Source organism: Rutidosis leptorrhynchoides, chromosome 1, assembly GCF_046630445.1.
Source record: "Rutidosis leptorrhynchoides isolate AG116_Rl617_1_P2 chromosome 1, CSIRO_AGI_Rlap_v1, whole genome shotgun sequence".
In the NCBI taxonomy this organism is placed as follows: Eukaryota; Viridiplantae; Streptophyta; class Magnoliopsida; order Asterales; family Asteraceae; genus Rutidosis; species Rutidosis leptorrhynchoides.
The window spans coordinates 59,885,884-59,898,848 of NC_092333.1; positions in this window are offsets into that span (position 1 = coordinate 59,885,884).

Genomic DNA, 12,965 nt, shown 5'->3' on the forward strand with positions numbered 1-12,965 from the left:
GTCGAAAAAGAAAAGATCGAAAAATAAAAGGCGTCGAAAAATAAGAAAGAAAAAAAAATGACTATAAAAAAAATTCGACTAACCCAACCTTATTACTATCACTAACTTAAAATTATAATCGCAAATTGATATTACTAATTGGAATGATAATTGATACATAGGTAAAAGGCGTCTAAAAATATTAAAGTTTACAAGTAAAACTGTAACCCAAATGGCAATATCTTAAAAAGGAACTAAAACTTAAAAAGGCGTCGCAAAATTCTAAAGCACCTAAATCTTAGTCTAAAGAAAAAGCACTTAAGGGATTTTACGGCAAAGCCTAAAAATCTAGAAATAAAAATAACTATGGCAAAAACTATGAATTAAAACTAAATACGAGCGAAAAATACAAATATTACGCTAAAAACAATTAAAAAGGGACAAAATATAAAAATGTACTAAAAGTTGTAAAAAGGACAATTTTTATAAAAATATTATTTTATATTATTTATTTTATAAAACTATTAATTTTAAAATTTAATTAAACTAATTAAACTAAATATATAAATTAAATCTAAAAACTAATAACTAATTAAATAATAAAACCTAATTAGGGTTTATTAAATAATAATAATAATACCCGTAATTAATGCAGTTAGGGTTTCCTGTTGGCGTGTCAGACACTCTCATGCGATCGCATGAGTTTATGCCTTCGGGCTCATGCGGTCGCATGAGCTGAGGTTTTGGGCCAGGTTACGGGCTGCTACAGTAGCAGGCCCGAGTGTTTTTATATTTTTTTTTTTCTGTTTTGAATTTTCTGTTTTATATATTTATGTAATATATTTATATAAATTAAATAAAACTTATATTTTTATAAAATAAAGATAAATAAACTTTTATAGAACTTAAATATTTAACAAACTCTTAAAAATATTTATATTTTTGTTTTCTTTTTATATTTTTGAATATATTAAAACGTATTTTTTTTACAAAAGCGTATTTTAATAAAAGTAAACTAAAAATAATTTTTTTTTCTTTTTAGCGTTGCGCTTCCGGCTTTTAAGCAAGAAAGTTCTCCGGCAGCGGCGCCAAAAATACTTGATGTTTTCGCTAGGTGTATATAAAATAGCTTTATTTTTACTAGGAAATACTATTAAATACGATACAATTTTACACAAGATATTTATTTATTTAGAGAATGGATATACTTAAACCTTGCTACAACACTTATAGGCAGTGTACCTAATCGTATAGTAGTGTAGTTTTTAGTAAGTCCGGTTCGTTCCACAGGGAAAATCTTTAAACAAAGCTTAACGCTATATTAGTTTAAATTTATAAAAATACAAATATATATATATAAGTAATATTATTATTTTAAAGGGGGGTTTTTACCGTTTAATGACCGGTTTGTCGATTTTAAAACTTTAGTCGCAGTTAAAACAAAATGTAAAATATTAAATAAATAAAAGTCTTAATTTAAAGCGTAAAGTAAATAACGATAATGAAATTGCGATAAAAGTGCGATAAAATAAAGTTGCGATAATTAAAAAGTACGATAATTAAAAGTGCAATTAAATACAATAACAATAAATAAAAGTGCGATAATTAGAAGTGCAATTAAATATAAAATAAAGGAAATTAAATATGAAATAAAAGAATTATGCTTATTTAAACTTCCGTAATCATGATGTTTGACGTGTTGATTTTAGTTTTATGCCCATGGGTTAATTGTCCTTTGTCCTGGATTATTTAATATGTCCGTCTGGTTTTTGTCCATAACAGTCCATCAGTCATAAATATAAAGTGCGAGTGTCCTCGTCAAATTATCCTTATACCCGAAGTCAAATATTCCAACTAATTGGGGACTTAAACTGTAACAAGATTTTAATACTTTGTTTAATAATTACACCAGGATGTCGACTGAGTGTAACCCAAGGTTTTAATACTTTGTTATCAATTATGCCAAGTGTCCTTGTACATAATTTCACCCCTGTTTTAATAATTCTAGTGGCTATTAATCCATTCCCGTGTCCGGTTAAATGAACGATTATTCGTACATATAAATACCCCGCCCATCGTGTCCGATCGAGTGTAAATGGTTATTTATAGGGACGCCCAATTGTAAATCTTTATATTAACATTAACAAACTATCATTTAGTTAAACAAATATAAAGCCCATTAATAGCCCATAGTCTAATTTCCACAAGTGTCGTTCTTTTGTCCAAACCCCAATTATGGTACAAAGCCCAATTACCCAATTTTAATATTTTTAGCCCAACATCATGATTACTTCGGATTAAATAAGCATAATAATAACTTAGCTACGAGACATTAAATTAAAAAGGTTGAACATAACTTACAATGATTAAAAATAGCGTAGCGTTACACGGACAGAATTTCGACTTACACCCTTACAACATTCGCTAACATACCCTTATTATTAGAAATTAAAATTAAAATTAAAATTATAATATAAATATAAATATAAATATAAATATATTACGTATATATTGAGAGAGAGATTAAAGGATGGATATTACGTTCACCAAACTGCGAATTTATAGGCCTGTGAACTGAAAAAGGAGCTCATGCGATCGCATGAGCTTTGCTCTTCAAGGCCATGCGATCGCATGGCCAGCTGGGGAGGCTCACATTTGGTTGTTTTCTTCTGCCGACGGTTTTATAATATAATATAATATATATATTAATTTTAAGAATTAATTATATATTATATTATATTCATGTGCATAGTTGACTTGTAATTTTTAGTCCGTTATGTCGAGCGTTGAGAGTTGACTCTGGTCCCGGTTCCGGATTTTCGAACGTCCTTGCGAATAATTTAATATCTTGTACTTTGCGTTTTGAATCTTGTACTCTTGTAATTTTGAGACGTTTTTATCAATAATTGGAACCTTATTGATTGTATTTTGTACTTTTGAGATTTTTGGTCGTTTGCGTCTTCAATTCGTCGAATCTGTCTTTTGTCTTCACCTTTTATTATTTAAACGAATATCACTTGTAAATATGACAATTGCAACTAATAGCTTGTCTTTCTTGAGGAATAATGCTATGAAATATATGTTCGTTTTTAGCATTATCAAACACCGCGAGCTGTTTTGGGTTAGTTAATTAAAAACTATGATAAACTTTGATTTAAAATTTGTTCTTCTGGGAAAATGATTTTTCTTATGAACATGAAACTATGTCCAAAAATCATGGTTAAACTCAAAGTGGAAGTATGTTTTTCAAAATGGTCATCAAGAAGTCGTTCTTTCGACTTAAATGACTACCTCTTATAATATTGAATTGTAACCTGTATTTTCGACTACAAACTTATACTTTTTATGTTTAGATTCATAAACTTAAGTTCAATATGAAACCATAGCAACTTGAATCACTCAAAACGAATTTAAAACGAAGAAGTTATGGGTAAAACAAGATTGGATAATTTTTGCTTGTTGTAGCTACGTGAAAATTGGTAACAAATCTATATTAATCATATCCTAGCTAATTTATATTGTATAATACATATCTTCTAATATATTATGTAATCTTGGGATACCATAGATACGTATTCAAATGTTTTGACATATCATATCGACCCATGTATATATATTATTTGGAACAACCATAGACACTCTATATACAGTAATGTTTGAGTTAGCTATACAGGGTTGAGGTTGATTCCAAAAAAAATATATATACTTTGAGTTGTGATCTAGCCTGAGACGTGTATATACTGAGTCGTGGATTGATTCAAGATAATATATATCGATTTATTTCTGTACATCTAACTTTGGACAACTAGTTGTAGGTTACTAACGAGGACATCTGACTTAATAAACTCAAATCATTAAAACGTAATAAAAATGTTGTAAATATATTTTGAACATACTTTGATATATATGTACATATTTGTTATAGGTTCGTGAATCGACCAATGGCCAAGTCTTACTTCTCGACGAAGTAAAAATATGTGAAAGTGAGTTATAGTTCCACTTTTAAAATCTAATATTTTTGGGATGAGAATACATGCAGTTTTGATAAATGTTTTACGAAATACACACAAGTAATTGAAACTACATTATATGGGTGAATGATCGAAGCCGAATATGCCCTTTTGCTTGGTAGCCTAAGAATTAGTAAACCGATCTACTAATTGACGCGAATCCTAAAGATAGATCTATTGGGCCTAACGAACCCATCCAAAGTACCGGATGCTTTAGTACTTCGAATTCATTTTTTATCATGTCCGATGGATTTCCCGGAATGATAGGAGATATTCTTATATGCATCTTGTTAATGTCTGTTACCAGGTGTTCACCATATGAATGATTTTTATCTCTATGTATGGGATGTATATTGAAATATGAAATCTTGTAGTCTATTATTACGATTTGATAAATATATAGGTTAAACCTATAACTCACCAACATTTTTGTTGACGTTTAAAGCATGTTTATTCTCAGGTGATTATTAAGAGCTTCCGCTATTGCATGCTAAAATATGGACAAGATTCGGTGTCAGCATGATTGTATAATATTGTTTAAAACTGCATTCGAGATTTACTTTGTTGTAACATATTAATATTGTAAACCAATATGTATTGGTAGTGTGTGAGTGTGATATTTTTAGATTATCATTTCTTGATAATCTAGGTGGTGTCTTTTTAACCTTGTCGATAAAATAAAGGTCATGGTTTGTTTTAAAAACGAATGCAGTCTTTGAAAAACGTCTCATATAGAGGTCAAAACCTGGCAAAGAGATCAATTAATATGAAACGTTTATAATCGATATGAGCGGGACATTTCATTGGTGTTACCGGCTCCGTGGTTCACACCTCATTTTATAGTGCTACCGGCTCCATGGTTCACACTTTAACAATTCATACTGTAGTGCTACCGGCTCCGTGGTTCGCACTTTTATACACGTACCATGATGTCACCGGCTCCGTGGTTCACATCATAGCACACTCACACATACTATGGCACTTCCGGCTCCGTGGATCATGCCATAGCATAAAAATAAATATACTATATACATACATGCATAATTACTCCACTCACCTTAACGCCTTCGATGAATGTTAGATCAAGCTCGCAACCTTCAACGTAACGTACCTATCACATTATGCACATAATCAATCACACAATCAAGTTGGTCAACCAACTCACTCGCTATCTTAGTGTCATCTCAACCCATAGTGCAAAAAGTGTGACCCATTTGCACCCTTAACCTTAACACCAAGTCGAGATTACGCCAAAACACTATCATCAAACGATTATGGTCTTAATACACTTATTAACACAAGGATTAGTTCAATTTCATACCCATTGGGCAACCTAGGTCATCCAAGACTCCTTTGACCCATTTCAAGATTAACACACCTACTTAATATCTAAGTGTGCTAGTGAAACTAATCAATTAAGACTCATAAACACCAATTTTCACAATTTATTTAGCTCTTACACTTTAACCCAAACCACAAACCCCCAAACTTGTACTAACTTGGGTTTAACACAATTTAAGTCTCAGTTTAAGACACTAAACACAAAATTAACTCTAAAACGAGTTTGGGACTTACCACACACTAAAAGAGATGCTAGGAGTACATCACACACAAACTTTGAAACCGATCTAGCGAAAAACCCACTTGAAAAGCTTCAAGTTCTACTTTCTCTCTCTACTCTCTCTCTACTTTATGAAGAAGATGATGTGGTTGGTGAATGTGAAGTAATGAGTCCAATCAGTCCTCTGGTGGTCATAAATTCAGCTCCAAGTAAAAAGTCCAAACTACCCTCCATTTAAAATTAATTAAAAACAGAAAACTGCTGCCAGGTGTAGAGCGTGGCGCGCACCCCTAATTGTGCGCGGGGCGCACAAGGCTCAGCTCAGTCTGTCACCTTTAAATTTACAACACACCTTATACACTTTATGTACACCATTTTTAACCTATGTACAATAATTATTCGGGTCTTACAATCAATTTTCGGCGAGTTTGATTCCTGGCTTAGGTTTCAAGTCATAGCAAAAACCGGTAACTATTTTTACTTCGGAAATATTATGACTTAGTGGTTAAGGTCATAATTATGAGTGATCTCACCTTATGTTCTTACCAGCATTTGTTGTGTTCATAACACCACTCCCAACAGGCTATGCCCTCACTCTGCCCTCCGCCTTATATATTTTAGGACAGAGCAATGAGTAATATATACTTGTACATACAACGTTAAGACATGTAAATTGAGTTGTTTAATTAATTTACTGAGGTCATGTCTTGGTGAGAAAGTATATCATGGTTGGTAGTGGTGTGCGATCGGTATGTGATGGAGAGGAATTGGAGAAAAAAAGTTGATGTAACGCTCACGATATGGCGGTGTGTGCTGGGGAGAAAAAAGGTAATAAACTTGTTTTGAGGCTTTAGAGACGAGTTTCAAAAAATTCCTATTGGTAGATATCTTTAAAGTAGAAGATCGTTTTTGAAACCGATCCATTTGAATTACAAATAGTTCGTATGCAATTATAACTCACCACGCCATTTGTTAGAGCACTCAGAGTCATGCTTAGTTTTTAGCATTTTCGGAGTCTGACGCCGAGTTTTTCAAAGTTGACGACTCCGCCTCAATGTTAAACCAATGTTTTCATGCGACATTTGGTTCAACGTTAGCTACTCGACGGTGAAAATATATATTGATTCGTTTAAAAATATATTAAATGAAATTAAAAACAAATTAAAAAAATTTAAATAATTAGACACTGAAATAAGACAGTGAACCATTTTCCCACTTTCCACTTCAGTGATAAATTTCAGATGTCTTGAAAACACCATAATTTCAGTATCACGACTCCTAGCGCTCTTAAAATCAGTTTTAACTTATATATGTTAGAAAGATACAGGTAGAACTAATTATTCAAGAGAGTAAAACTCCTTTACTTATGTGAAATATGTGATTTAAAGTCCTATCCTAGCTACTAGTTTTTCTTCAAAGCTAAGGAGAGATGATTAAATAATAGAATGAAGCCAGGTACTTATGGCAAAACAAAAAACAAAAAGGGAATCAACTGGCTGAAGGTTTAGGTTGATTAAGGCATATTCTAGTGGGTTAATATGTAATAAAAAATAAAACTTAACAAATTATCCATATATATATATATATATATATATATATAAACAAAAAAGGTTTTTGCATAGGTGTCATTTTGTAATTAAATTAAATTAAATTAATTATATATATATATATATATATATATATATATATATATATATATATATATATATATATATATATATATATATACACTAGGTTTTAGAGCATGTACGTTGCACGGGTGGGTATATAACCGTGCAAACTCAATTGAGTTTATCAAACAATTACGGAGTATTTTTTAGAGCTAATATTTTCGACAAAATGATAATAATTGATAAAATTGACAAATTGCTAACAATTTATAAAATAGTTAGTGTATGGAGCTCGTGCATTACACAATAGTTTAAAAATAGTTAAAAATCACTTTGTAATTTTGTTGTAATAGGTTTTAGAGCTCGTGCGTTGCAAGGTGAATAAAATAATAGTGTAAAATTAATTAATTTTTTTTGAGTTTAAAACCCCTTAGTATTGAAAATTTTTGAAAGTTCATTTGTATTAATAATACTAGTTATTACGGAGTAGTTCTTTAATTAATTTAGTTATAAACCATTGTGAACGTCTGCTAGCACCTGATTGAATTTGGTTACATTTGCAAGGAGACTCCTTTTATAGATTTTCAGCTATAATGGCTAATGGTAATCGGGAATTGGAAAGTACTTAAAGAATGAAGAATTTTTAAGAAGTTTATTTATTTTACGTAATATGTAAATCTATATCTAAATGTATATATAATTTAATCACAAAAAGACACTTAAACAAAAACCTTTATATATATATATATATATATATATATATATATATATATATATATATATATATATATATATATATATATATATATATATATATATATATATGACAAAATTTCATTCCTCGTCCCTGAACTTAACATCGACTTTGACTCCTGGTCCTTTTTCTTTTTTTTTGTGCATTCCGAGTCCCCAAACTATGAAAAGAGTACATCCCTCGTCCCCCGTCCTATAATGATAATGTCATTATTAGGCTAATTCCTTTGTTAAGAAAAATAAAAAAGAAAAAAAAAATCTAAGAATGGTGTGTGATGTCATTAATCTAAATAATTTTGAATTAAAATTAAATCTTATTAATTAATTATTATTATTAAATCTTATTAGTAATTATTTTAACTATTAAAATTAAATAATTTTGAATTATTGTAATTAATTATTTTGAATTGAGTACGAGAAGGTATAAAAGATAGACAGAAGGAAACCAATTCTAAATTTATATTTTAATTTACATTTTTAAAATAAAAAGACAACCAATATTATCTCTTATGATTGGATGTGAATTGTTTAATATGCATTTTAGGTGTTTGATGAAATGTGCAGCTGGCGAGTTTCTTAGTCGGACTCTGTGGTACCGCGGGTCATTAAACTAAATGACTTTAGCATTTACGTTCACTTAATACTTAAAACATATCATTAAACTGTTTCGTTTAAACAAACCCTTGGTATTAAACTAAATGATTTTAGCATTTACGTTCACTTAATACCTAAAACATATCATTAACCTGTTTCGTTTAAACAAACTCGTGTTTTGGGTTTAGTCCCTAAACCCAAAACTCCAAACCCTAAACCCTAAACTCTAAACCGTCCTTGTTAAATCCTAAATCTAAACCCTAAATCTAAACCCTAAATCTAAACATAAACCCTAATATCTAAACCCTATAAACCCTAATATCTAAACCTTAATATCTAAAACCTCAACATAAGCTCGAAAAACACGATAATTGTTATATATTACTTCTTCGAGCGTTTTCCTGCCAAAATAAAAACATTTATCACAAAGTGTCTTTATTAAATTTTCATATTTTCATCCAATCTATAATGTTCGTGAACAAAGTTTTTTTCAAAAAACGAAAAAGAAAAAAAATTTGCTTCCCCCCGCTTGGTTACTTCCCCGCAGGGGCGGATCTACCTTGTGTGGAGTAGTTGCACGTGCTACCAGTCAATCTAAACGACGAAGTGTAGATTTATTAGATTTTTTTGAATTATATGAAAGGTGTAACCACCCATATTTGAAATGAGTTGGAGGAGAATAATAGAGAAGAAAGGAAATGGAAGAAGGAGAAAAAATAAAATATGAAAAGAGAAAACAAAGATTTGTATACATGACTTGTACTCCATATTACAAGTAATGGTTTTTGTCATTACAACTCACCAATCCTATTACTAGCTACTAGTACTCTCTCTACTTTACAAAACATTATTTTTTTTCTTTTAGAAAATTACAAAAATCAACGGCTAAATCTTATTCGAACTCAAGAAACTCATTAAATCAACTTGCTGTATATATGAATTAACATTGATTTATGTATTATCCGAACTCATGTATATATGAATTAGACCTAAGTTAACTTTTATCTGAACTCATGAAACTTATTTTTACGATGTAAATTACTACCAAGTAGTAATATATTATTTTCTTTTTGTAATTCACAAAAGTTTTATGTTTATTCTACTTAGAGAACGCAGTATCGATTCTTGACCGTTTTTCTCACCAACGTTGGGGACGGGGTGGGCAACAACACCGCGCCGGCGTACTTAGAGAACACGGTATCGTTCAAATTCTCCACTGTTTTCAATCAAAAAATTTCGATCAAAATTTTTATCAAGTCGTAAAGTTGGTAATGAATTTTTTTTGTGCTACCAATGACATAATTTTCTGGATCCGCCACTGCTTCCCCGTTGATCCTACCACTATATATATATATATATATATATATATATATATATAGGGCGTGATCAATGGGGAAGTAACCAATCGGGGGGAAGCAAAAAAAAATTCGTTTTTTTTGGAAAAAAAATTTCAGGCATCAAGATCACACGAAAATATGAACATTTAAAAAAGACACTTCGTGATGAATGTTATTATTTTGGCGGAAAAACGATCAACAAAAATAATATTCAAGATAATATTGTTCGTGAAGAATGTTAACGTTTTTTTTTCTTTTTTTCTTTTCCATGTTTTGTGAAGTAAAATTTAGCCCGATTTAGAATTTAGGATTTAGTGTTTAGGGTTTAGGGTTTGGTGTTTTGGGTTTATTCACCAAACCGTAAACCGTAAACCCTAAACCCTAAACTCTAAACCGTTCGTGTTAAAAACTCAATCTAAATCCTAAATCTAAACCCTAAAACCTAAATTTCTAAACCCTAATATCTAAACCCTATAAACCCTAATATCTAAAACATCAACATACGTTCGAAAAACACAATAATTGTTATATATTACTTCTTCGAGCGTTTTTCCGTCAAAATAAAAATATTTATCACAAAGTGTCTTTATTAAATGTTCATATTTTCATCCAATCTATAATGTTCGTGAACAAAGATTTTTCAAAAAACGAAAAAAAAAAATCTTTTTTGCTTCCCCCGATTCCCCCCGATTAGCTACTTCCCTCTCGATCCTACCACATATATATATATATCATTTATTTAGAAATTGTATTTTTTATCTTAATTTTTGAAAAATTTGTCCAATTAAAAATTACAAACATTAACATGTATTCTATGACAACGTTAACCTTACAAAGAAAGCGATTTGATTTGAAATGTAACCGATCCGGTCCAAAACAGCATCTAGATACACAATTGTTTCTTTTCAAATTGGCATCTTCATTTCAGGCCAATTTTTTGTATCTTTTTCGATAGAAATGAAAAGATGCATAAATTAAATACTTTATTGAATATTCCATCAAAATAATGCAGATAATTTATACCATTGTAAAACTGGTGGGTCGGACATTAGTTAAGACGAATTAATCTATGCTAAATGAGGAGCATTGTGTTGTAATTTAGGTGGTAGTAGTCCGTCTATCTTAACGAGGGGTCAGGAGTTCGACTCTCATGGGATGCATCATTGCACAAAGGCTGTCCTTGAGTGATCTCGTATTGCTGTAAAAAACACTTATGCTAAATGAGAGAAAATAATTTAAGAATATAAGACATGACGTATATTCTAAAAATATTAAGCTTGTTAGATGTGAATTTGATGTTAAATCCCTAATTGAAAAGTTCAATCGCCTTTAATACAATACTCTATGGACTATGTAGTGAGAAATAATCCGTAGAATATATACTGATAGTGTGTCATTAAGAGTTGAACACTAGCAGCGTGGCGAGTTGAAAATAAGGATACAAACTCAAATTATGAATGTAATGAGTCAAACTTTGAGTCTATGAAAGTGTTGAGAAACGACCAATGATGTCGTTAAATGATCTCCCTAAAGGCTAAAAATGACATACTATCATTCATTCATTTGTTTGATACTTTGATGCATTGTTGAAACTTTACAAGAAAGTATATAATGATTAGGGCATAGAGTGTTGTTATTTTTTTTTTTTAGAACAGCGGTAAAATTTATTAAAACCAAACAAACGGCTCTTTAGCCAGAAGCTAAAAGAGCATTACAACAAACAAGATAACCAAGTATTCCAATTTAAAGGACGACTGTCCCTATAACAAAGCCAAGAAAATGAAAAAAACTTAGCAAGATCGACTATGTTACTTCTTTTAACGGATTTGTCATTGAATAACGAACAATTCCGGAGATGCCAAATCAACCAATGCACCGCCACTAAAATCGAGACCAAACGATCCTTCGAATCTGATGAGAAACTTCCCATGTCGATCCAGCTGATAACTTCATGCCAAGACGAAAATTGTTGCACCGGTCTTTGAATCCAAATAAAAATCACCCGCCACACATCTAACACACATCGACAATCATAGAACAAATGATCCCGACTTTCTCTACTACGGTTGCAAAAAACACAACAAATAGAATGGATCTCCAGCCCTTTTCTCGAGAGATTGAGGCGTGTCGGAAGTCTATTCAGGTTGAAACGCCATAGAAAAATATTGACTTTCCCGGGCAAAAACTTGTACCAAACCGTGACTGGATCGCAAGAATGTAAAATGACTCGATCCATAAACGCTCTAGCTGATGAAACATAAAACCATCCGATGCCATCTAAGGTCCATTTCCAACGATCAGAAGCATCATAGGTGGAGATGTTAGCTAAGGATTCAAGCAAAACGGATAGCGCCTCCCTATTTCTAGCACCAATGTCTTCGCGCGACCAATCCCAAACCCAAATGGCATTAACAAACCTGTTGGAAACCGAAACTTGCTGATCACGATCCAAATGAAACAAACGGTTGAACCTGTCACGAAGCAGTGAATCGCCTAGCCACAAGTCTGTCCAAAAACTTATATTTTAACCATTACCCAATCTCATAGAGTGTTGTTATGTGTGTGTAGTGTAGTGTAAAAAGAAAAGGCTTTTCTAGTTAGTGTTACTACTGGAGGTAGGGATGGTATCGAGTCGGGTTTGGATCTGGTTTAGGTAATCCCAGACCCAAACTTGATTAAAAAAATCCGTCTCAAACCCGGATTCGTCGGGTCCCCATTTAATACTAACTAGCGGGTAAACGGGTTTTCATACGGGTATTCGTGAAATGTCCCGTTCATACCGATTATAAACGTTCCATATTAATCGATTTCGTTGCGAGGTTTTGACCTTTATATGAGACATTTTTCAAAGACTGCATTCGATTTTAAAACAAACCATAACCTTTATTTTATCGATAAAGGTTTAAAAATATTACGACGATTATCAAATAATGATAATCTAAAATATAGCGTTTTTACACGATTATTACATAATGGTTTACAATAATATTACACATCAATTTAAGTCTTCGAATGCAGTTTTTAAACAATATTATACAAGCATGCTGACTCCAACTCTTGTCCATAAATTAGCATGCAACAGCGGAAGCTCTTAATAATCACCTGAGAATAAACATGCTTT